Consider the following 22,644-nt stretch of genomic DNA (forward strand, 5'->3'; position numbering starts at 1 on the left):
GGTGATTATGATCATCCCAACGTTTCAAAAGTAACTACGAAAGAAAATTGAGAGGAACAGAAGCATCTGAATGAATCATGGTTTCCGTCTCTGACAGTTCCTCCACCTGGAAAACTCTCCCTGACTTTTCCTGTCCCATTTTCCTACCTAAATCTTGCTCCTTATTTAGGTGTCAATTTAAACATCTTTTCCTCCAAGAAGCTCTTCTCAAACATGCCAGGTGAGGTCAAGACACCTAGCATACATTTCTATGACACTGAACTTCTTCATTACTCTCAGTGCACTTATAATTCCTTCCTTAATGTCTGCTTCCCTTCTAGGCTATAAACTCCAGAAACCTGCCTTGTTCAACACCCAGATACAACACTGGCAATGAGACCTTGATTAAATAGAAGGCTTGAGTGTTTCAAAATGACACTCTGCACTGAGTGACTAAGTATATAGCTGGTGATGATCAGCAATGCATGATTTTGCAGGGCAACTTTGGGGCTTTTCCAGCCTCAACAATGTACGATGTGATAAAGCTGAAGAGGGAAGGCTATGACTAGGTGCCAGTAAGTGAACTGCCCTCACGTTTAAAAAGAATAAGAGGAGGCTACCCATTCTTAGGTTTGTTAAAGTAGAAGCTACAAAGAAGTTCCTCTCATGCCCATCAGTTTTTTTTAAAAAAAATGCAAATGTGGTTTCAGTTAATGATAAAATTTTCAGTATACTGGGCCTTAGTATATTCAACAATATTTAGCTGGATAGATTTAAAACAAGTATCTGCATAATTTCTTTTTGCTTAAATAAATACACACAGCATGTACAAAAGCACAAACATTCACATACCTATAGAACTGCCTGAAATACCTGGGCAAAAAATAGATGATAAAATACATAGAGTATGATCCTTTTTGTAAATAAAACAGGAAAATAACTAAAAGGGTGTATGCCCCCCAAAGTGGCTGTACCTGATAGAGGAATTTGGGTTAATTTAATTTTTTCCTTTTTATTTACCAGTGTTTTCTTCTTTTTATACAATGACCACATATATTTTAAAAAGTTTTTTAAAGTTATTTAAAACAAAAATCCCTGCTGATTAGACAATACTTCAAAGCTGTTTGAAAGAAACAGTATACATAGGGAAAATGTGAAACAGGGCAATGCTGTTATTATTTAACATAGCTTTGCTGACAGTGTAAAGAAAAAAAAGTTTCTGACCTCCTTAAATGTTCACCCATTCCTACCAATATCATAATGATGATACATCTACCATGGTGAGCATCAGCAGACAAAAGCAAAATAGTACCAATGCTGAGGGTGTTAATTTCAGTTTCTAACTACATCCTTACTTTTCCTGGAGCATGATATATTTTAAGTTGGCCTAATTTCTTTCTAGTCTTGGACTGTGAGAACTGCACTAACTTACCCAGCCAATTTTAGTGACCAAATGCATTAGGGGCACATAGAAACTTCAAAACTGATATCCTCTCTCTTAAAGGTTATTTATATAGGTTAGAAATTGGCAGTCAGACATTAGGAATGCTGAAGTACTTACTTGAAATTTATTTCCAGTGCTTACACTAGAGTCTTTAAATACATATAATAAGTATATTTAATTAGAATTCTTGTGATTATCTAACATCAGCCTATGCCTAAGTCAGAGAAGATTACCAAATTTCCCATCTTAGAGTATGCTTTAATATCTTATATTTCTTTTCATAAATACCAATCATTTCATAAATATTGTCTTATATCTAAACAATGTGTTATCGGCCAGGAACAAACATCCATTATGCATGACTTGAAGGTATTTTTAAACTCCAAATGGAAATGAGGTTCAACACCTCTTTAGAAATGACAGAAATAAACCACACAAAACAGATCCTTTAAGAGACTGGCTTTATGATGGCAGAACTGCCCTCCATCCAATAACAATTATAAACTGTGGACAAATATAAAAGGCAACTTTGAAGGCACTGGAAAATAACCAAAAGCAGGCAGAAAGTGGATAATCTATAGCCCTTAAATAAGGGAACCGTACTGAATGGTAATTTACATTTATACAGCTTATTCTGTGAGGGCACAACCAAGTTTATGTCACAGCAGATGGAACGAACTCAAGCAGCAAACCAAAGTCTTATTGGTCAGAATATAGACCTGTCAAGGTAGCTATAAAAACTGAGAGGAAAAATCTCCCAAATAAGGAAGTCAGGCCTATATATGAAGCCCCAAATTTGCAAATAAATTCTACACTTGCTGGCTAAACCCAGAGCTATGAGACTCCAAGGATCCCAGAGAAAAAAACAACAGTTGAAAAGTTTTCTGAAAGCTGACATATTCTAACAGCTGCCTACCTTAGAGGAGTTTAAAGCTCAAGATGTGGCATGGCAGGTTTCAGGAGTCTGGCAAAGGCCTGAGACTTTCCTGAGACACCACAGAAGCAACATGGATTAAGAAATAAAGAACACCCCGACTATAGGATATTTCCTGGGAAATACAGGCAAAATGGAAACAGCTAACATAAAAATGAGCCTACATAACACTGAAGATGATTCGCAACTTAATTACTTGTTTGAACAAAACCCAACAGAATCCCAAATCTATACAATGTAGCATCTGCATTGTCCAGCATACAATTAAAAATTAATAGATATGTGAGGAAAATGGAAAATGCAGCTCCATAGTTAAAGATAAATCAGTGCACAGAAATAGATCTATAAATAATCCAGAAAATGGAATTAGAAGACAAGAACTCTAACAATGATAAACATATTAAAAGAATCTGCAGAGAAAGATAGATATAATGGGTAAAGAAATAGGAAATTTCAGGAGACATAGAAACTGCAAAAAATAAAAATAAAAAAGGAAGTTCTAGAGCTTAAAACTACAATATCTGAAATAAAAACATACTGGATTAGATTAATAGCAGTTTGGACACAACAGTGAACAGGTTGGACTGGTGAACTTTAAGATATGTCAGTATAAAGAATCCAGGCTGAGGTACAGAAAAAAAACAATGTTTTTAAAAGAGTCTCAATGACCTGTGGGGCAGTATCAAGTGGTCTAATTTACATGTTAAAGGGGAGTAGAGAGAATGGGGCAGAAAAATATGTGTAAAGAAACACAGACCAGAAATTTTCAAAATGGAGCAAAACCAGCAACACACAAAAGCAGAAAACTCAGCCACAAGAAAACCTCACCTAGCCATGAAAGCCAAAGATAACAACAACAACAAAATCTTAGAAGCATCCAGAAAAGACATGTTACACATGAGAACAATAATCAGAATGAAGGCGGACATATCATCAGAAACAAGAGGCCAGAGGACAAAAAAATCTTCAAATCACCGAAAGAAGGGGAGAGAAAAAACTATCAACCTAGGATTCTATCTACAACAAAATTATCTTTCAAAAATAAAGGAAAAATTTTTGTAATCTCCATATAAATAAAAACTGAGAGAATCTGTTGCCAATAGGCCTACCTTGCAAGAAATGCTAAAGAAAGCTCTTCAGCTGAAGAGAAGTGATACCAGATGTAAATTTTAATCTACAGAAAGGAATGAAGAACCTTCGAAATAGTAAATGTGTAGGTAAACATGAAAGACTATTTCTCTTAATTCCCTTATGACATACTTGTTAGATATACTGTATAAAATATAGTTTGTGTGTACAAATACTTTATATATACTTAGCATATATTGTATTAAAAGTATAATACTGAATTGTATATTTTGTAACATATATGGACATAAATTGTATGAAGGCTACAGTGCAATGGATGGGGACGGGCAAATGAAACCATACTGTAGGTTTCTTACATTTTATACAAAGTAGTAAAATATTAATTCAAAAAGGCTTTTTATTAAGGATGAATATTATAATCTGCAGAGAGACTGTAAAAATCATACGAAGAGGTGTAGCTGAAAATCTAAGAGAGAAATTAAAATGTAATGCTAAAATATTTTCAACTAAACAAAAAGAAGGGAGAAAAGGAGATACAGGATTAAAAGAAAATGTCTAAAAGATGGGACAAATAGGAAGCAACAAAACAGTAGATATAAAACTAACCATATCAATAATTACAGTAAATAGACTAAACATTCCAATTAAAAGGCAGAGATTGTCAGAAGACATTAAAAAGTAATACCCAACTACATACTACCTAAAACAGATGTATTTTAAATGCAAAGACACAGATAAATAGGTGGAAAAGGATATACCAACTTGCCCTTGATACAAAAACCAGGCAAAGACACTAACAAAATACCATAATGGTGTAAGGACAGATGAATAGAATGACACAGCAGAAAAGAGGCCAGAAATAGAGGTACGCATATATGGTCAACTGATTTTTTTTTTACCAAGATGCCAAAATAATTCAGTGGGTATAAGGATGGTCTTTTCAACAAATTAGACAGGAACAAATAGATATCTATATGGAAAGAATAATGAATCCTGACCTCTACACCTCATATAGAACTAACCATAAGAGCTAAATCTATAGAGCAGAAAAACATAGGAGAATGTCTTTGTGACCATTAAGTAGGCAAAGCACTATGGATAAAAGAAAAAGCTGATAAACTGGACTTCATCAGAATTAAAACTTCTGCTTTTTTAAAGACATAATGAAGAAAATGAAAAAGCAACCACCAACCGGAAAATCTTTACAGTACATATATCTGACAAAGGACTTGTACCTAGAGTACATAAAAAACTACTACACTATACTATACTTCAAGAATAAAAAAGTCATGCAACCCAATCTTTAAAATAGCAAACGACTTGATACTTCATAAAAGAAGACACCTGAATAGCCAATAAGTACATGAAAAATTTTCAACATCATTATCATAAAGGAAGTCAGGACCCCACAAGATACCACATCACACCCACTAGAATGCTAATACTGAAAAGAATGATAATAATAGCAAGTGTTGGCAAAGGCTTGGACCATATTGGAGATTCTCATACATTGCTGATGGGCATGTTTAATTATATAACCCCTTTAGGAAAATGTTTGACAATTTTTTATAAAATTAAACATATACTTATCCAGTGATGCACTTCCAAGTATATATCCAAAAGAAAAGAAAACATGTCCACAAAGAGACTTGTATAATAATGTTCACCGTAGTTATATTCACAATAGCCAAAAGTTGTAACTACCCAAATGTCCATCAATAGGTGAATAGGTAAATTCATACAATGGAATACTACTCAGCAACATAGAGACTATTGATACACATAACAATAAGTATGACTCTCAAAAACACCATTAAGTGAAGCCAAAGAAGCCAGACACACAAGTACATTCTATATAATTCTACAAAGTTCTGCAAGAGGCAAAACTAAGCTCTGTTGATAGAAATCACATTACTATTTACTTCGGTGCTGGGACAACTGACTGGAAATGGCACAAGGGAATTTTCTGGGCGACGGAAATGTTCTATATCTTGAAAGAGATGCTGGTTCACTGAACTGTTCACTTAAAGTTTGTACCTTGTATAGTATGTAAAATTATACCCAAAGTAAAAGATAGTTCAGGGACTTCCCTGGTGGCGCAGAGGTTAAGAATCCGACTGCCAATGCAGGGGACGCGGGTTCAAGCCCTGGTCTGGGAGGATCCCATATGTCGCGGAGCAACTAGGCCTGTGTGCCACAACTACTGAGCCTGCACTCTAGAGCCCGCAAGCCACAACTACGGAGCCCGAATGCCACAACTACTAAGGCTGTGTGCCTAGAGCCCGTGCTCCACAACAAAGAGAAACAACCGCAATGAGAAGCCCGTGCACGGCAACGAAGAGTAGCCCCCGCTCGCCACAACTAGAGAAAGCCTGCACACAGCAACAAAAACCCAATGCAGCCCCCAAAATAAAAAATAAATAAATAAAATTTTTAAAAAAAGATAATTCACAAAAAAATTTCTTTGAATTAGTTCTGAAGGAGATATGGTCTCTTACAGGTCAAAAGTATTTCTCTTATTACCCTGGGGGACAAATTCTAAAGCCCCAAAACAGAAGGTGTGTGTATTTAGTTTAGTCATTTTTTCTTTGATGTGGACCACTTTTAAATTCTTTATTGAATTTGTCACAACATTGCTTCTGTTTCATGTTTTGTTTTTATGGCCGTGAGGCATGTGGGATCTTAGCTCCTTGGCCAGGGATCCAATCCACACCCCCTGCACTGGAAGGCGAAGTGTTAACCACTGGACCACCAGGGAAGTCCCTAGTCACGCTGTTTTTGAAATATACACCCAAACAAAGCAGAGGGAAAAGAACTATTATCTGTTTCCTATCAAAATACTCTTTTTAATATTTGTTCCAACCTAGAGGAATTAAAAACAACCTGCCCTTTAGGTTTTATCTAATTTTATTTATCCCATCAACAATTGAAAGTTTACTTTTAACAACACAATGAAAAAAGCGCTCAAAAAATAAACTATAAAGCATAAATCCAAATGTTCTAATATCTTACGATTCTAAAATATTAAATTCCTACCGTATTCCAGGCAAGACGATAGTCACCAGGGCAATGAAAATGAAAAACTTCCACCTTATTGTTGAAGAGCTCTCAGTTGGGTGGAAGAGAAATTACCGTAAATTTTAAGTAAATAAATTTAATATAAATTGGTAAAGACCTCACTGGGGGAAAAATAAATCACTTCTTTTCCCTCAAAAACCATAATATTTAATATTGACCAATAAAATGCAAGAAGTAAATATAATAAATTCAGTTATTCCTTTTGAAGGACACAATAATTTTAAGAAAGAAAAATATTCAGCAACTAACTCCATATAAACATGTTTCTTAAGTCGAGAAAAAATAACCCCTCCACCTTTTAAAGGAAATTATCTCCACAGCACAGGGGATTAGATAACTACGTCTTGTACCACTTGCCCACATCCTCCATCCCAACCTCATAGCTGGTTTGCCTGGCGTGGGTTCCCATCCGAGGTAAATCTGAAGGCTGGTCAGGCTATGCCTCAACATGAAGTGATGGGGTGAGTGAATTCTCACTCTCAGTACTCTAATTGTGATACAAATCCCTTCTCTTCTATTCTCTCCTGAGCCTACTTTTATCCCCTCTACTGAAACTAGCCAATTCAAAATAAACAATGACCTCCAACATTGCGAAAGCCAATGGTTGGTTCACGATTTTCATTTAATATGTATGACCTTTTGGCAGCACACGACATGGTTGTTCTCTTGCTTCCACTTGAAATTCTTTCTTTACTTGGCCCCCGGAACACCTAACACTCTTTCCACTGTCTGACTTCCTTCCAGCAGTTGCTTCTCACCCATCCTTGTGGGTTCTTCCTTATCTCTGTAAGTGCCCAGAGGCTCATTCAATGCTCAGCTCTCCTCCCTATTATCATTTGCTTTCTAGGTCAGCAGTTCTCAAACATTTTAGTCTCAGGACCCCTTTACACTTTTAAAAACTGATAAGGAACTCAAAAAATTTTTGTGTATGAGGGTTATACCTATAGTTAATTACTGTATTAAAAACTGAGAAAACTTTTAAATATTTATTAATTCATCTAAAAGCAACTATAAGCCCTATCAACATATAATAACATATTTTAATAGAAAATACATTTTCCAAAATAAAAACATATATATGAGTAAGAAGAATAGCATCATTTTACATTTTTTTTAAATCTCCCTAATACCTAGCTTAATAGAAAACAGCAGATTCCCATAACTGTGTTTGCATTCAATCTGCTATGATGTCACACATAGTCTCTGGAAAACACTACTGAACTGTACGTCTTAGTATTATTATAAAAAGTTTTAACTCTGCTGACCTCCCTATGAAAGTCCAAGGAACTCATGGGTCCCTACTATACTTTGAGAACTACTTTAGGTGCTCCCATCCAAACCCATGGTTTTAAATACCATCTCTTCCAGGACAACTCTCAATTAAAAAGATACCTCTGGGCTGGACTCCTTGAACTCCAGATTCAAATAGCCAGCTGCCTTCTCAACATTCTCACTCAGATATCTAACAGGTATTGTTTAATTATTAACAATAATAATTAAAGTTATTTTAATTAATAAAGACTTTACTCCCCACCCGCCCTATAACCACAACATTTTCCCCCTGTGCTCTTCTCCCATCTCAGTAAATAATAACTCTAACTTACTAGCAGCTCAGGTCGAAATCTTGGAAGAAATCTGGAATGCCTCTCTTTTTTTCAAAACCATCTCTAACTTATACCCAAATTCTATGTGCTTCCTTCAGGAATATATCCGGAATCTCACCACATCTTATCCCTTCACTACTCCTTCCACCCTGGTCCAGGCTTATGCATCTTGGCCTAGACTTTGGCAATAGCCTCCTACCTGGTCTCCATGCATCCTCTTGTGTCCCCTGTGGGACAGTCTTCACACAGCAACCAGAGGGATTTAAGGCATACGTCAGATCGTAAGTCACTTCTCTGCTTAAGACCACAGGTACCGTCTCACCTCACTCACAGCAAAAGCTAGACTATATCATAGCCTACAGAGGTGCTCGATAAGCTGGCCCCCAACTACCTTTCCAAACTCATATATTAAAATTCTCCCCTCAGGGCTTCCCTGGTGGCGCAGTGGTTGAGAGTCCGCCTGTCAATGCAGGGGACACGGGTTCGTGCCCCAGTCCGGGAAGATCCCACATGCCACGGAACGGCTAGGCCCGTGATCCATGGCCGCTGAGCCTGCACGTCGGAGCCTGTGCTCCACAATGGGAGAGGCCACAACAGTGAGAGGTCCGCGTACCACAAAAACAAAAACAAAAAAAAACAAAAACTCTCCCCTCACTCACTGCACTGTAACCACCCCAGCCCCTTGGCCATCACTCATACACTCTCCCGTTGGGGTCTCTGCAATTGCAGTTTCTTCTGCCTGAAGCCCACTCTCCTCAGATCCCCCCGACTGAGGCTTGCTCCTGCAGTCAGCACTCAAACACACCATGTGGAAGATGCCATTCTCACCATCACTCCATACCCTACCCCTGCTTTATGTTTCTTCCTAAAACTTGTCGTTACCTGACATGCTTGTCTGCTCTTTGTCTGTTCTCCCCGCCCCATGCAATGAGAAGCGGGCACTTGTCTGGCTCAGTGTTGTATCCCAGTACCTAGAACAGTGTCTACTGGGGAACAGGTGCTCAATGTATATTCTTTGAGTGGATCAACAGAGATGCCGATCCAGGTATCATTGGGAGTTGAAGGTGAGAGTGATGAGTTGGAGAGGCCAGGAGAGCCACATGCAAAGCAGCACTTTGAAGAAGAAGATACCACAAAAGTGGAAAAAACAGCACCACCAAATAGAGGCTATGAATAAAAGGAGACAAGAACTACTGTTGGATAGAACTGCTACCAAGGCCAGAGAACAAAGTGATTACCAAACATTTATTTATCTCAAAGAGTAGCTCGTAAAATCCACTCGAAATACACAAACATCTTTGGAACAAGAATGTTTCCCTCAAATGTCACCTGAATCAATTCAGTACAATCTCACACTCTTTACGGACGTAACTCTTTTCTTATACAAAAAAGAAGGCAAGGCCCATACAAAGGAAAATGATTAGTCTACTTAGCCTACTTGCCAAACTTTCAGCCTCCACCCTAACTTTTCAGTCATCCTCACAAACTGGTTCCAAGAGGAAGATAACCCTAGAATAGTTATATTAAACTAGGTTCTTATAGCCACTAAAATCCAATGAGTCTGACCAGAAAACCCCACATCAGATCACTTGGGTCAGGATTCTAAGAATGAGTGTCAGGGTTACTTCACCATAATTAATATCAAAATCACAATGCCATAAACAGCAAACTGGTTAACAAATATTTTATCCAAAAAGAATTTTAAAAATTATTTTTCCTCATTCTGACTAAGAACGAAAAGTAGCACACATGGACTCAAATCGCAGCTAGTACCCCAAATTCAGGCAGCCAGTGCCAAATGTCAGTCATGACCAGTGATCTGCTATCCCTCTTGGAGGGAACATGAGACAAGTGGTATAATGGTGCTTGGTACAAGGTGATGCCCCAACGGCAAGTCTTTGGGTTCACAGCCCACGTGATACCTTCACTTAATCTGCTACCAATGAATGTTTTCACTATTCAGACTTAAAAATGACACTGTATACCGTGATCCTAGTGAACTCCCTTTTCACAGGCTCCACGTACACAACAACAACAAAAGAGCAATATCTCTTAAAGGGAACACAGAAAAAACCATCCCGTCTGTCTCTGTTACTGTCGTATAATCTCCCTTCTAAACTACTGCTTGTGTCAGTTTGTACACAATTAGGAGTGTACTCTTGAAATCTCACAAATAAACAAGAACAGAGATTTTTAAAGCAAAATACTAATAAAAATTTTTTTCAAAGAAAGAAAAGAAAAAGCAGAAAGGGTAGTTTGCTAAAAGTTTTTTCTTAATCCTCTTAAGAGATTTGAGGAAGAGGTTATCATTTTGAGGTTCTACTAGCTGAGTAGAGAAAACTAATCTATCTGTTTACCTACCTATCTATTACTTTTGCTTGAGAGCAGCATGGTTGATCTTCAGTGCTCACGATGTACAATGCACTTTTTTAGGAACTGGAAAGCATCCTGAGATGAATACAAATTTCCTTTTAGAGTCACCCAGGGTAGCAGAAAGAGCGAGGGCTTTGACTGAGACAGATCAGGGTGTGAACCAGCGAACCGGTGCTTTGGAACTGTGTTACCTTGGGCAAGGCTGAGCTTTGGTTTCCTGGATTTGAAACAAAGAAAGTATCCAGGCCTCTGTTCTTACTATCTTCCTGCCTGGGAAGCTTTTGCCCCAGAATGAGCAAACTCATTCCCTCCCCTCCTTCATGACCTTACTTGCATGTTACCTTCCCTCTGAGGCCTTCCCTGCCCTCCCTAATTTGTGCTACAGCAAACACGTTACACACACACACACACACACACACACCTCACTCATACCCACACTCCCACCCACTTCTCTGCTTCAGTTTTTGCCAGAACCCTGATCACCATCTAGCACACATGTATTTTAGTTACTCATCTAGTTTAGCCTCTTTCTCCCACTAGGCTATAAGCTCCATGGTACAAGTCTGGGGCTTGTTTAGGGTTTTTTCCCTTTGTTCACAACCTAACGTATCTAAATGAGGGTCTAAAACATAAATGTAACACCCAAAGTTTGCTGCATGAAGGAAGTTCATGAATATCCCTGCAAGGTTCCAGGGTTCTCATTAGAGATCATGTAAATAAAGACCTTAGGATTTAAAAGGCACACAGTACATAGCAGATATTATTATCTTATTATTATTATTAATAATATTATGATATTATTATCTTCTAACAGTTTCAGACTATTGGAAGCTGTCAATAGAATTTTTATTTTAAATAATGAGAACAATGATGTCAGAGGTGGCACAGGCCAGCTAAGGATTAAGTAGCAAAAGAGGGAAAAAAGAAATAACTGCTATAAATCCATGGGAGGGAGATCACTCTGGATTATTCTACCTGATGAGCCTAAGACATTATACATTCCTGTACAGAAAACAAAGTTTAAGAGGGGAGTGAGTTTGAAAACAGATTCTGGGGACTTCCTTAGCGGTCCAGTGGTTAAGACTCTGCACTACCAATACAGGAGGCATGGGTTCAATCGCTGGTTGGGGAACTAAGATCCCGTATGCTGCATGGTGCAGCCAAAAAAAAAAAAAAACCAGATTCTGGATTACAAAGAGATGTCATTTATGTGTTCTTCACCCAGACAGGGCCCAATCACTAAAAAAGACAACTAAGTTTTAGTTTACTTTGATTATTCACTTTGACAGAAGAGAAAAGCAATAGAATGTTGAGAATGTTAGGACAATAATTATGTCTTCAAATATCTGTTTTAACAATTGCTTTTCTGACTGTGTGGAAGTTTGAAAGTGCATACATTAATAATTAACATTTTCCCACCAAATATTTAGGAAGAAAAAGATTCTAAAAATGAGCTATTACTTATATAATCTTTGTTTCTATTATGGTTTCTTTCCCAAATTAATGTAGGTAGAAATAAATATATGCAGTCAAAAAATGCTCAATATATCTTTGAATGTGATATTAAAAAAAATTATCAAAAGGGTGCCCCAAGATTAAAAACCCCTGCATAAAAAAGAGAAGACTATTCACATCAAGAAAGCTTTCTTCATTTTACTAAAAGATTTCTTAAGAATTCCTCTAAAATTAGTGAGCTTTCCTTGTCAACCTAAACTTATTCAACTTATTAAAAATATCAATGATATAATTCTCAGAAATGTACTCTGCTGAAAAATATAACTGTGATAAGAAAAAAAAAACACTAGGAAAATTCTAAGTTCTCAAATTTTGAGCAAAAAATAATAAATAGTGATGCTTTGGATCAAATAGTTTAAAAGCCTGAAAATATTTATAACGTGGGATGCAAACCATTTTCCTCCTTAGAAACTATTTCCACCAATGCCAATTCAAAGTAAACATTACAATATTTTAAAAACAAACAGCCATGTTTTCAGAACTAAATGTGAAGATCTGTTAAGCTAACACATTTTACAAAATTAAAACTTCCAAACACAGCTACTCAAAAAAATCATAATAAATAAACATCCCCAAGCCCTTCAAATATTAATCTTAAAATTCCTAATCATAATATGGTCTTATGTAAGTGTGAAGCTGACAAATCATGCTATTAATCCAGCTGGCACGCTTACCATGGTATGTTTCTGATTCCTTCCATGGCAAATATTTAAAACACACTACTAATTTTCATAATCTAAAATATATAACTGTTCCAGGCAATCATTATCCCTACCCTAATCATCATAACTTGAGCTTTCTTCCAATTTAAGTCAACATTTATTCCATTTCACATTTGCTTAGCACCATGCTACATGCTCAAAAAAAGTAGTCATTAGTTTAAGTCATGCCAAATATATCGCTGTTTCCAGGAAACTGTGTTCTAATGTAGCAACACAGAGTGACGGATGGACCAGGAAAGGCTACCTGCGTTAGATCAGTAACCCTGATAGCAGGTCCTCCTCTGCAACATTAATCTAATGTGAGAGTCTCAAAACAAGAAAATTAAAGTTCACAACAGAGTGTGTAATTCATTTAGGTTAGTGAGTGGCACATGTACGTATTACATATTTCTGTCAGATGGCAATGCTTCTTGCTAAACTCCTATTTAGTGCCCAAAGAGTATCAAGGCAGCTGAATTTTCAAATCATAAAACTGATTCCACAGGATCTTCACATTGTACATTTAAACCATAACATTAAGAATTTCTTTTTGAGGCTGATTTCTTTTTTGTATCACTGGCATATTAATTATTATTAAGATTATATTAATTGCAACTATTTTCACTTTCAAATAATATTCCACTAATTCAGAATCAAATGAAATAATATTGAATAAATGGACCAACATAGACCAGAGCCTCTCAGGACATCATCATGTGGACCTATGGCAGATATCACATAACGAAATATAACAGATACACCCCCATAAAGTGGGGGAGTTACTTAGGAATCTTACCTAGAAAGGTAAACTTATAGGATATCAGAAAATATTGGACAATTAATCAAAAATAAATCTCATCTCAATAAATAATGTGTCAAAGACATCAAAGTCCCCACCAACTCAGAAAGCATATTACAAGGAATTATTCTCCACCTCATTCCTGACCTAATCCAACTGTACACGGCAGACACTCAAATTAAAAGGGGAGGCTGGGCTTGTACCTAAATTTTTAATAATTTTTTGAGCTCTGCCCTAAATATCTTCCCACCTCATCTATTAGAAGCGCCTACTCAACAAAAAACCTACCCATTCTTCCATTTATGCAGAATGACACAACAGATATCTTAAACTACTCTCCCAAATAAAAATAAAGAAGAAAATATAACATCTTTTTAAACGTACCAGTGAGGCGACAATAAAGAGACAGTCAAAGTAGGAAAGCTGGGAAGTAAGAAAGCAACAAAACCAGAATCCTGGTCACCTTGAACTTATTATAACAATTACATGGAGCAAGAGAGTAGATAAAACCAAGACTCCTCAAGCTGGTGAGTTTAAGAGCTCCTGGCATAAAATTGGAACTTTACAGAACTATACCCTCAGGATATGGGCAATGAATGAGAAGTAAACTTGCTCCATCAAAAGAGAAGAGAAACTGCTTTTTATCCCCAGCACCTTTTTGGGGGGTGAGGTGAGGCATGGCAGTGGTCTGGGTGGAAAATCTCCCTTGAGAATTCACAGCCAACAACTAGTACTCATGTGGTTTTGTGGTCTAAATTCGTACTGTATCCTTCAAGAAAGCTCAAGCAGAGAATTTAATTTAAAGACCGTCTAGATTGATGGTACCTACAGGTACTTGGCAGAAGCAAATATAAATACTCCCTGGGAAAACCTATCTTTAATATTGACCCTAAAGAACTCACACAGATAAAAACTGCAAGGAACATGAGTTCAGCCAATAAATCATAAACACAAGGAAATACGATACTATGAATGAGCACCAACAGAAACAGGCAAATGAAATCAGATCTGAAAAGAATTCAAATACTGGAATTATCAGCATAAAATAAGTATATTTAATATATCTCACTAAAGAAAAAATTGAAAAGGAGCAAAATTTTGTTTAAAAAATATTACCAAGCTGGTCTTTAGGGAAAGTCTTTACTTAATCCACTGAGCTGTGGCACAAACATAGCTAAAGTGCCTGATTCAAAAGGGGTCAGTTCTGTGATTCATTCATATCAATCTTCAATTTAAGACAGCCCACCCAAAATGCTCTAAAAGAATCTAGAAATAGATAAAGGAGATTTCACACTGTCAGGCTCAATATCACGCAACACATCACTCTGATGGCAAGAATGCCCTCACACTACCCACATCAACCAGAATATAGAGACCAGTCCCCCAGGGCTAACCTTGCAGGGGTATACTTAGTACCATTCACTGACCCCATCACCAAAAGTTACTTTCTACCACCAAGGACTGTAAGGCTATCACTCCATCTCTCCTAACCTTAGAACTTCTGAGGCACCTCTAGGGAAACCACTGCCCTAAAAGCAGGTCTGTCTATGGGAATTCCAACTGGAGGGCTTATGGTTAAGTTCCAAACCCAAGAGGGATTGTGTCCCTGCAGGAGAATTACAGGCATAATGAACACTGGAAGTAATACTGTGCAAACATCTATCTTCTTTCTCTTTTTCATCCTCCTGTAGGTTCACTACGCCACAGTGATTCACAGTCTTTCCTTCCTTAAGGAAGTAAACAAAACTTTCTTTAAACAAAACTCTGTGGAAGTTCACTATATAAAACATATAAAAGCAGAGCTGTCGGTCGATGAGACAAGAAGGTGGTCAAAGGCCTTGCCCTCCTCCCTCACCTGTAACCCACTCCCAGGTATGTTGGAATTTCAAGGGCAATAAGGAACCATGTCTGAAAAGCACTGGCCTGGTGAGGATGATGATATAATGATAATGATGATAATTTAACTTAACAGTGATGCCTTTAGAGAAGAATAAAAAGGAACAATACATTATAGACCCAGCTTCATATCAGCCTAAGTAGAATGCATCTATTAAATGTTGACCCATCTCAGCTGTAATCACCATTTGAGAACTCTGACCCCCTAGGAGCACAGAACTTCAGTTCAGGAGAAGCCATATTTGTACTGCATGGTGAATGTTTCTAAGAATTGTAAAGCAGCATCACTCATGAGGCCTGGGGTTCCTTGCGAAAAAAAAGAGGGGAAAAAATGCTTAGTTAACTAGTACATGAAGCATCAAGTACATTACAGAACTAGTAGGGCCAAACTATCTGCAAATAAGAATTTGAGAAGTTTCTTCTAACCACAGGAAAACTGAAGTTACTTGTCATAGATGGGTTACCTCAATAAAAGAAAAAGGAGGTTTCAAAATTTACAAGCCTAAAGGGAATTTCCAGTACTCCCTTCATGCATTTGTACTGGGAAATTTACAAGTCAGGTTCACTGTATAATGTGACAGAGGAAGTGATCTGGGTTTTCTCATCATATCTTAACCCTCATTAGTTATTTTATAAGATATATAAAAACTAGTGGCAATTATGGAGTTCTTGTTTATTTTAATACTTCTGTCCTACCACTGTGGCCTAATCTGGAGGGGTACTAACTGAACTGAATGAGGATTAGGTCTACCTAATAATAAGATGGAATAACTTATGTTATTACCCACATGGAACACTTTGTAGCCACTTTTTAGCATGTTGTAAAAGAAAACTTAAAAACAGGGGGAAAACGCTGAAGTTATACTGAGTAAAAAAAGATCTAGAACACTATAATCCTAATTTTGTACTTTTTACAAGGTATACGTAGTTGTAAGAAAAAAAACTGGCAGCATCCACACCAAAATATTACCAGCAGCTACCTCTGAGTGGTGGTTTGTATTTTGTTGTTTGAACTTGTTAATGCTCATCAAATTTTCTGTTTAGAATTAGGAAAAAAGTAAATTTAAAATCAAAAAATTTTTTACTTTTAGTAAAATTGGTACAATAAACCTGAAGTTCTAAGGTTTGTATATTTCATAAATTTTGAGACTCATATACAAATGCAAGAGCTGTGTGATTCTGTAGCCAAACTCCAGCCACAACTGCTTTGGAAGGAACAGCTGCTCACCAACAGCTCAGGTGAGCCAAGCCTAACTGCTCCCGGCAGCATACTAGGCTCAGTGTGGGAAAGGACACACAGCCGGGAAGGCACACCTCCCAGTTCTCAGTCCATCATAACAGAATTGTCACTCTTTGGATGCAACCCCATCAGTGACAACACCAGGCTATCTAGAAGCCTCTGCTTCTGTGAGGGTGAGGCTTATTTAACTGTTTGTTTTAAGACTGCCTTTGTATTAATGTAAAGCAGGAAAAAATCCTTGGCCACATTTGCAATCTAAATGTCACCACCATCTAATCAGTGAGGCAACGTAATTGTTCAAAGCACAGTCCGTGAAATCAGACAAATCTAGGTTCAAGTTCTGGCTCTACCATTCTCTAACTGCACGGGCTTGGGCAAGTTTCATAATGTCACAAGCCTCAGGTTATTCATCTTTCAAAGAAGGTTACCACACCAACCTCCCAGGATTTTAGTGAGGATTTAAAATACTTATCAGTATATATAGCCTCTGCTAATTTAATAAAAATATTTCAGAAATCTAAATACACAGATTTTCAACTCATGTTGCCCACTATTGGGGACAAAAAAAAAAGTGGATACGATTTATTCTTAAACTCACTTAAACTTAAAACTCACATCCTTCAGGGAAACTTCCCAGCTATACATACTGAAAGTGACCACTTGAGCCAAGACTAAGCACTCGAATACATGTCCTACATTTTAAAGGATTCAGGCTCTGAAACAAATTTGTGAAATACATGAGAAGATTTCTAGCAAAATTTCATCATTCCTTGTCTTTATCATCTTCACTAACTATATTGAAAGGATCTGGGTACTGGTACAAATGTCACAGACACAACAGGATTGTATCAGAAACATCAAAGTCCACTCACACTTCCTATACTGCCTTCATAATCAATTTAGAATGTATCAACAAAGACATCAGAGCGTGTGTTATTTATTTATTTATTTATTTATTTATTTATTTATTTATTTATTTATTTATTTTTTATTTTTTTGTGGTACGCGGGCCTCTCACTGTTGTGGCCTCTCCCGTTGTGGAGCACAGGCTCCAGACGCACAGGCTCAGTAGTTGTGGCTTACGGGCCTAGTTGCTCCGCAGCATGTGGGATCTTCCCAGACCAGGGCTCGAACCCGTGTCCCCTGCATTGGCAGGCAGGCTCTCAACTACTGTGCCACCAGGGAAGCCCCAGAGCGTATGTTAGAAAGAGGGCATATTTTAATAATGTCACATACCGATAATATACTCTCAGTAAAATTATAAAATACTTGATTTTAATATGCTAATTAAATGCTATAAATCCCATTTCTGCCATTTACTCTCTGAGAAATAGTAGGCCAGTTACTTAACCACTTGGAACCTCAGAATTCTCATCTAGAAAGTGGGACTTGTTTAATGTTCTCATGATAGTATGATGATCGAAGATATACACTACTTGGCACAGGGTATATTTAAAGTGTTCTATATTGGTAGATTGGGAAAAAGAACCCCTAAAGGATCAAGATGACACACAACATGGCATAGGCTATGCCATAAAAAAGGAGCCAGTGCATCAAAAGCCATACATCACTGAAGGTCGAAGGATGTGAAATAATGCATTACCCTGACCTTGATGATAAAGTTGGTTGAGGAGTAAAGAATTATCGCTCTAAGCAAGAAAATGAAGTAACCACTTAACACTGTAACTTGAGGGGTCAAGGAGACAAGCAGGTCAAATTCAATGACTAACAGGGAACCAGTGAATCATATGCAGCTATCACCCAGTCAGACTCAGATATGGCCTTGATGTCAAACAGGGTAGAGAAAAGCCAGTTAAGTAACAGCTGATTCAAAGGACACACATTCATTGAGCTTTGATACTGACTGTCCCATTCCCAGAAGAGAAGGCAGTGAGGTATCCGGCTAGAAATTTATTATGGCTTTCATTTGTCCATAGTCAAATGTTGCCTTTTTACTGTCATCTTTATTGTCTGCCAGGCAATAGGAAGGACTCTAGAGGGGCTGAGTCAGAGTTGCTTAAGAAAGAGTTAAGAGTGACATCCCATTACACAGTCAAGTTCAGAGAACAATAGCCACTACTGTATTTGAGGCCAGAGGGTGAGGTTCTGCTCTAAGAAGGTTCCCAGAGAATGGCTCAACTTGACTTAGTGCAGAGTGTGCCACACCAGGTTCAATCCAAGCTCTAAGTCATGACATACCTCCAACAGCTACTGTTTTGCATTTATCGCTGGATTCCTTTAAACTTATTCTCATGTACGCTTCCTGAGGCAGGGTCTTGTCTTCTATTTCATAAGCTTCCCATCCAGACACTTCTGTGCATCCCAAAGAACTCAATGGTGTACCTAGAATAGAAGAGCAATTTAAGCTTAACCACTTTGAAAATGGAATCATGAAATTCCTACATTGAAATTGACCTTATCAATCCAGGACACCTCACTATAAAGAAAAGCATTTAAGTTTTCAAGCATTAGACTGGAAACAAAAATTCACAACTGACTTTCCCCACCTCCCACCCCATCTTTTGTCACCCCCATCTTTTTTCTTTTTTTTCTTTTTCTTTCCTCAATCTTTTAATAAAAATTGTCGTAAAATATACATAACATAAACTTATCCCATCTTTTCTTAACTGAAAACAAAAGTCTGTAACCCTCTATCACATACAGGTATCTCTCCTTTTATATGTTTATCTACTATCTTTAACTCTCAACAAATAACTGATGTTCACAAATAAAGTATAGCAGTTTCACTATGAAAACAAAGGGTAACTCCTAAGTTACCCTCTTTACAAGTTGACTGATAAAAAGGTGGTCATTTCTCTAGGCTAAAACATTACCCTCACGAATGATACCTTTCATACGTGTGTAAATGAGTGTGTGCATAACCAGGAAGATAGAGATAATGTTTTGCATCTGACAAAGAACAAAGAAAGTTGTTCATTTAGTCCCTATTTATGGTCATTTGTACTTACCTGTGAAAGAATGTGGAATCTAATGGCATCTAGCAAGGTGGCATTTCATTTTTATCGTGTTTCTTTTAATCAGCAACATTCTATTTTTTTCTTTATAATAATCTATTAGAAGTGGGTTCTCAACTCTTTTCAGGATCACACAAACCCCTCATCATTGAATATCTGATGATAACTAAGCCTATTCTACTACCACTCAAATTTCAGGAGGATCTTCAACTCTTTGAAGCCCATCCATGGACCCCAGGATAAAAATCCTAGGGATCTGCATGGACCAAACTGGATTCCTATCTTAAGACAACTAACAGGCTAAACTTTGTGAGGAAACAATTCTTGGAACAAAAAACTACTCTTGATAGTCCCTAAGGACCTAGTCATACCAAGCAATCTCCCATTTTAACCAATCTTTATCCTATCTGTAAGAAATAGCACTATCCTTGTAAATAATCAAACACAGTCAATAGAAAGCCACTGTCACAAACTAACTAAAAACAAACAAAAAGGACTCTCTTGCCATTACATTAGCTTAAAAGTGTTCAATTAAAGCTTCAGAGTGGGCTTCCCTGGTGGCTAAGTGGTTAAGAATCCACCTGCCAATGCAGGGGACACAGGTTCGAGCCCTAGTCTGGGAAGATCCCACATGCCGCGGAGCAACTAAGCTCATGTGCCACAACTACTGAAGCCCACGCCTAGAGCCCGTGCTCCACAAGAGAAGCCACTGCAATGAGAAGCCCACGCACCGCAATGAAGAGTAGCCCTGCTCGCCACAACTAGAGAAAACCCGAAGGCAGCAACAAAGACCCAACGCAGCCAAATATAAATTAATTAAGTTTTTTTAAAAAGCTTCAGAGTAAAATATATTTATATAAAAGAACATCATCTTTTGATGATACCAACATACAGTGCATATACCTAAAGATAAATCAAGGGTTCCGCCCACCTAAAAAAAGTATAACTCAGGAAATAGGGTGTCACCTTATATTCAAGACCTCACTGTCTCATATTACAAACAAAAATCTGGTTTTTTTGAATAATAAGATAATGTTTGGGAAAATAACTTTAATTAATGCTAGCTTTGGATGCTTATAGGTCCCTTGACAGAAACTGGTTAACAAAGAGAAGCAAAGAAATAGACTGAACAATTATTTTCAGTGGTAGGATCTAACAATAGCAAATATGAGGTATCATTTTTTAAAAGTTTTTTAAATATCATTTTAAAAAGCAATATGGATTTGGGGATTATGGATGCCCAATGGAATAGGTCTGTTTATCTCTACTTCCTTCTCAACCCCATTAAAATTATAGCAAAGAGGACAAAAGATATAAATCCATTAGGACAAAAAGAACAGAAAAGTATATTAGTGAAGACAACAGACATCAATGGCATTTTGGAAGCTGAAGGCAGAGATGACTGCTGAGCAGAACAGGCAAGCAAACGAAAGAGAAGCAAACAAAGCTTGAGAAGCAAATGAAAATCCAGCCGAATGCTCCAGAAAGGCTCAGGACATGCAGCTTCTGGTTCCTGGGAGAAGACAGCAAGGAGCTGAGAAGAGGGAGACTGACTAAAGTCTGTACAAAATGCAGTTAGACCCTTGCCTTATACCATATATAAAACTTAACTCAAAATGGATTAAAAACCTAAATGTAAGACCTGAAACTATAAACCTCCTAGAAGAAAACATAGGGGGAAAGCTTCATGACACTGGATTTGGCAACGATTTCTTGGCTATGACACCAAAAACTTAGGCAACAAAAGCTTTAAAAATAGACAAATGAGACTGTATCAAACTTTAGAACTTCTGTGCAGCAAAGGAAACAATCAGAGTGGAAAGGCAACCTATGAAATAGAAGAAAATATTTGTAAACTATACATATTATAAGGGATTAATATCCAGAATATATAAAGAATTTCTACAACTCAACACTAAAAACCAAATAACCCAGTTAAAAAACTTGAATAGACACTTCTCCAAAGAAGATGTACAGATGGTCAACAAGCATATGAAAGTATCCTCAACATCATTAATCATCAGGGAAATGAAAATCAAAACCAAATGAGATACCGTCTCACAGCTGTGAGGATGACCACTCTCAAAAACCAAAACAACAAGTGTTGGCGTGGAGAAAAGGGAACCCTTGTGCACTGTTGGTGGGAATGTAAAATGGTGCAGCCACTCCATGGAAAACAGCATGAAGGTTCTACAAAAAGTTAAAAAATAGAACTACCCCATGATCCGACAATCCCACTTCTGGGTGTATTAACCCTTGCCTGGAATTGAAAGCAGGATCTCAAAGAGGTATTTGCACAACCATCTTCACTGCAGCATTATTCACAGTAGCCAAGAGGTGAGAGCAACCTAAATGTCCATCAACAGATGAATGGATAAAGAAGATGTGGTATATACATATAATGGAATATTAGTTACTCTTTAAAAAAAAAAAAGGAAATCCCATCATATGCTACAACATGGATGAACCTTGATTGAGGACATTACACTAAGTAAAATAAGCCAATCACAAAAGTAAATACTAGAAGATTCTACTTATATGAGGCATCTGAAGTAGTCAAACTCTTAGAAAATAGAAGTGTTTACCAGAGGCTGGGGCAGGGGAAAGAGGAGAGTTGTCCAGTGGGTGTAGTTTCAGTTTTGCAAGAAGAAAAAGTTTCAGAGACCTGCTGCATAACAATCTGAATATAGTTAATACTACTATATTATACACTTAAAAGGTTAAGATGGTAAATTTTATATTGTGTTTTTAACCACAGTAAAAAAATTAAGGAGATTATCCTGGATTATCTAGACAGATTCAATGTAATCATAAGGGTCCTTAAAAGTGAAAGAGGTAAGCAGACAGGAGGTCAAAGAAATGCAACATGAGATGTATTTGACCTGCTGTTGCTCCTTTAAAAGGGAGGAGGGGGACAGAGAGCCAAGGAATGCAGCTGGGAAAAGCAAGGGAATGGATTCTCCTCTAGGAAGGAAGGCAGCCCTGCGGACAACCCTGACTTTAGCCCAGTAAGACCC

General features: G+C 37.4%; 1 protein-coding gene across 4 annotated transcripts in view; it reads right to left on the minus strand.

Moving 5' to 3' along the window:
• Positions 1 to 22,644, minus strand: part of SGMS1 (sphingomyelin synthase 1) — a 292,750-nt gene that overhangs the window by 127,895 nt on the left and 142,211 nt on the right. For all 4 annotated transcript variants that reach the window (XM_082635590.1, XM_082635589.1, XM_082635592.1 and 1 more), the window contains one exon: positions 18,852 to 18,995. The gene's annotated coding sequence lies outside the window, so the exon portion shown is untranslated. The remainder of the gene's footprint in view (positions 1 to 18,851; positions 18,996 to 22,644) is intronic.

Source organism: Mesoplodon mirus (assembly GCF_964341445.2).
Source record: "Mesoplodon mirus genome assembly, chromosome: 2".
NCBI classification, from domain to species: Eukaryota; Metazoa; Chordata; class Mammalia; order Artiodactyla; family Ziphiidae; genus Mesoplodon; species Mesoplodon mirus.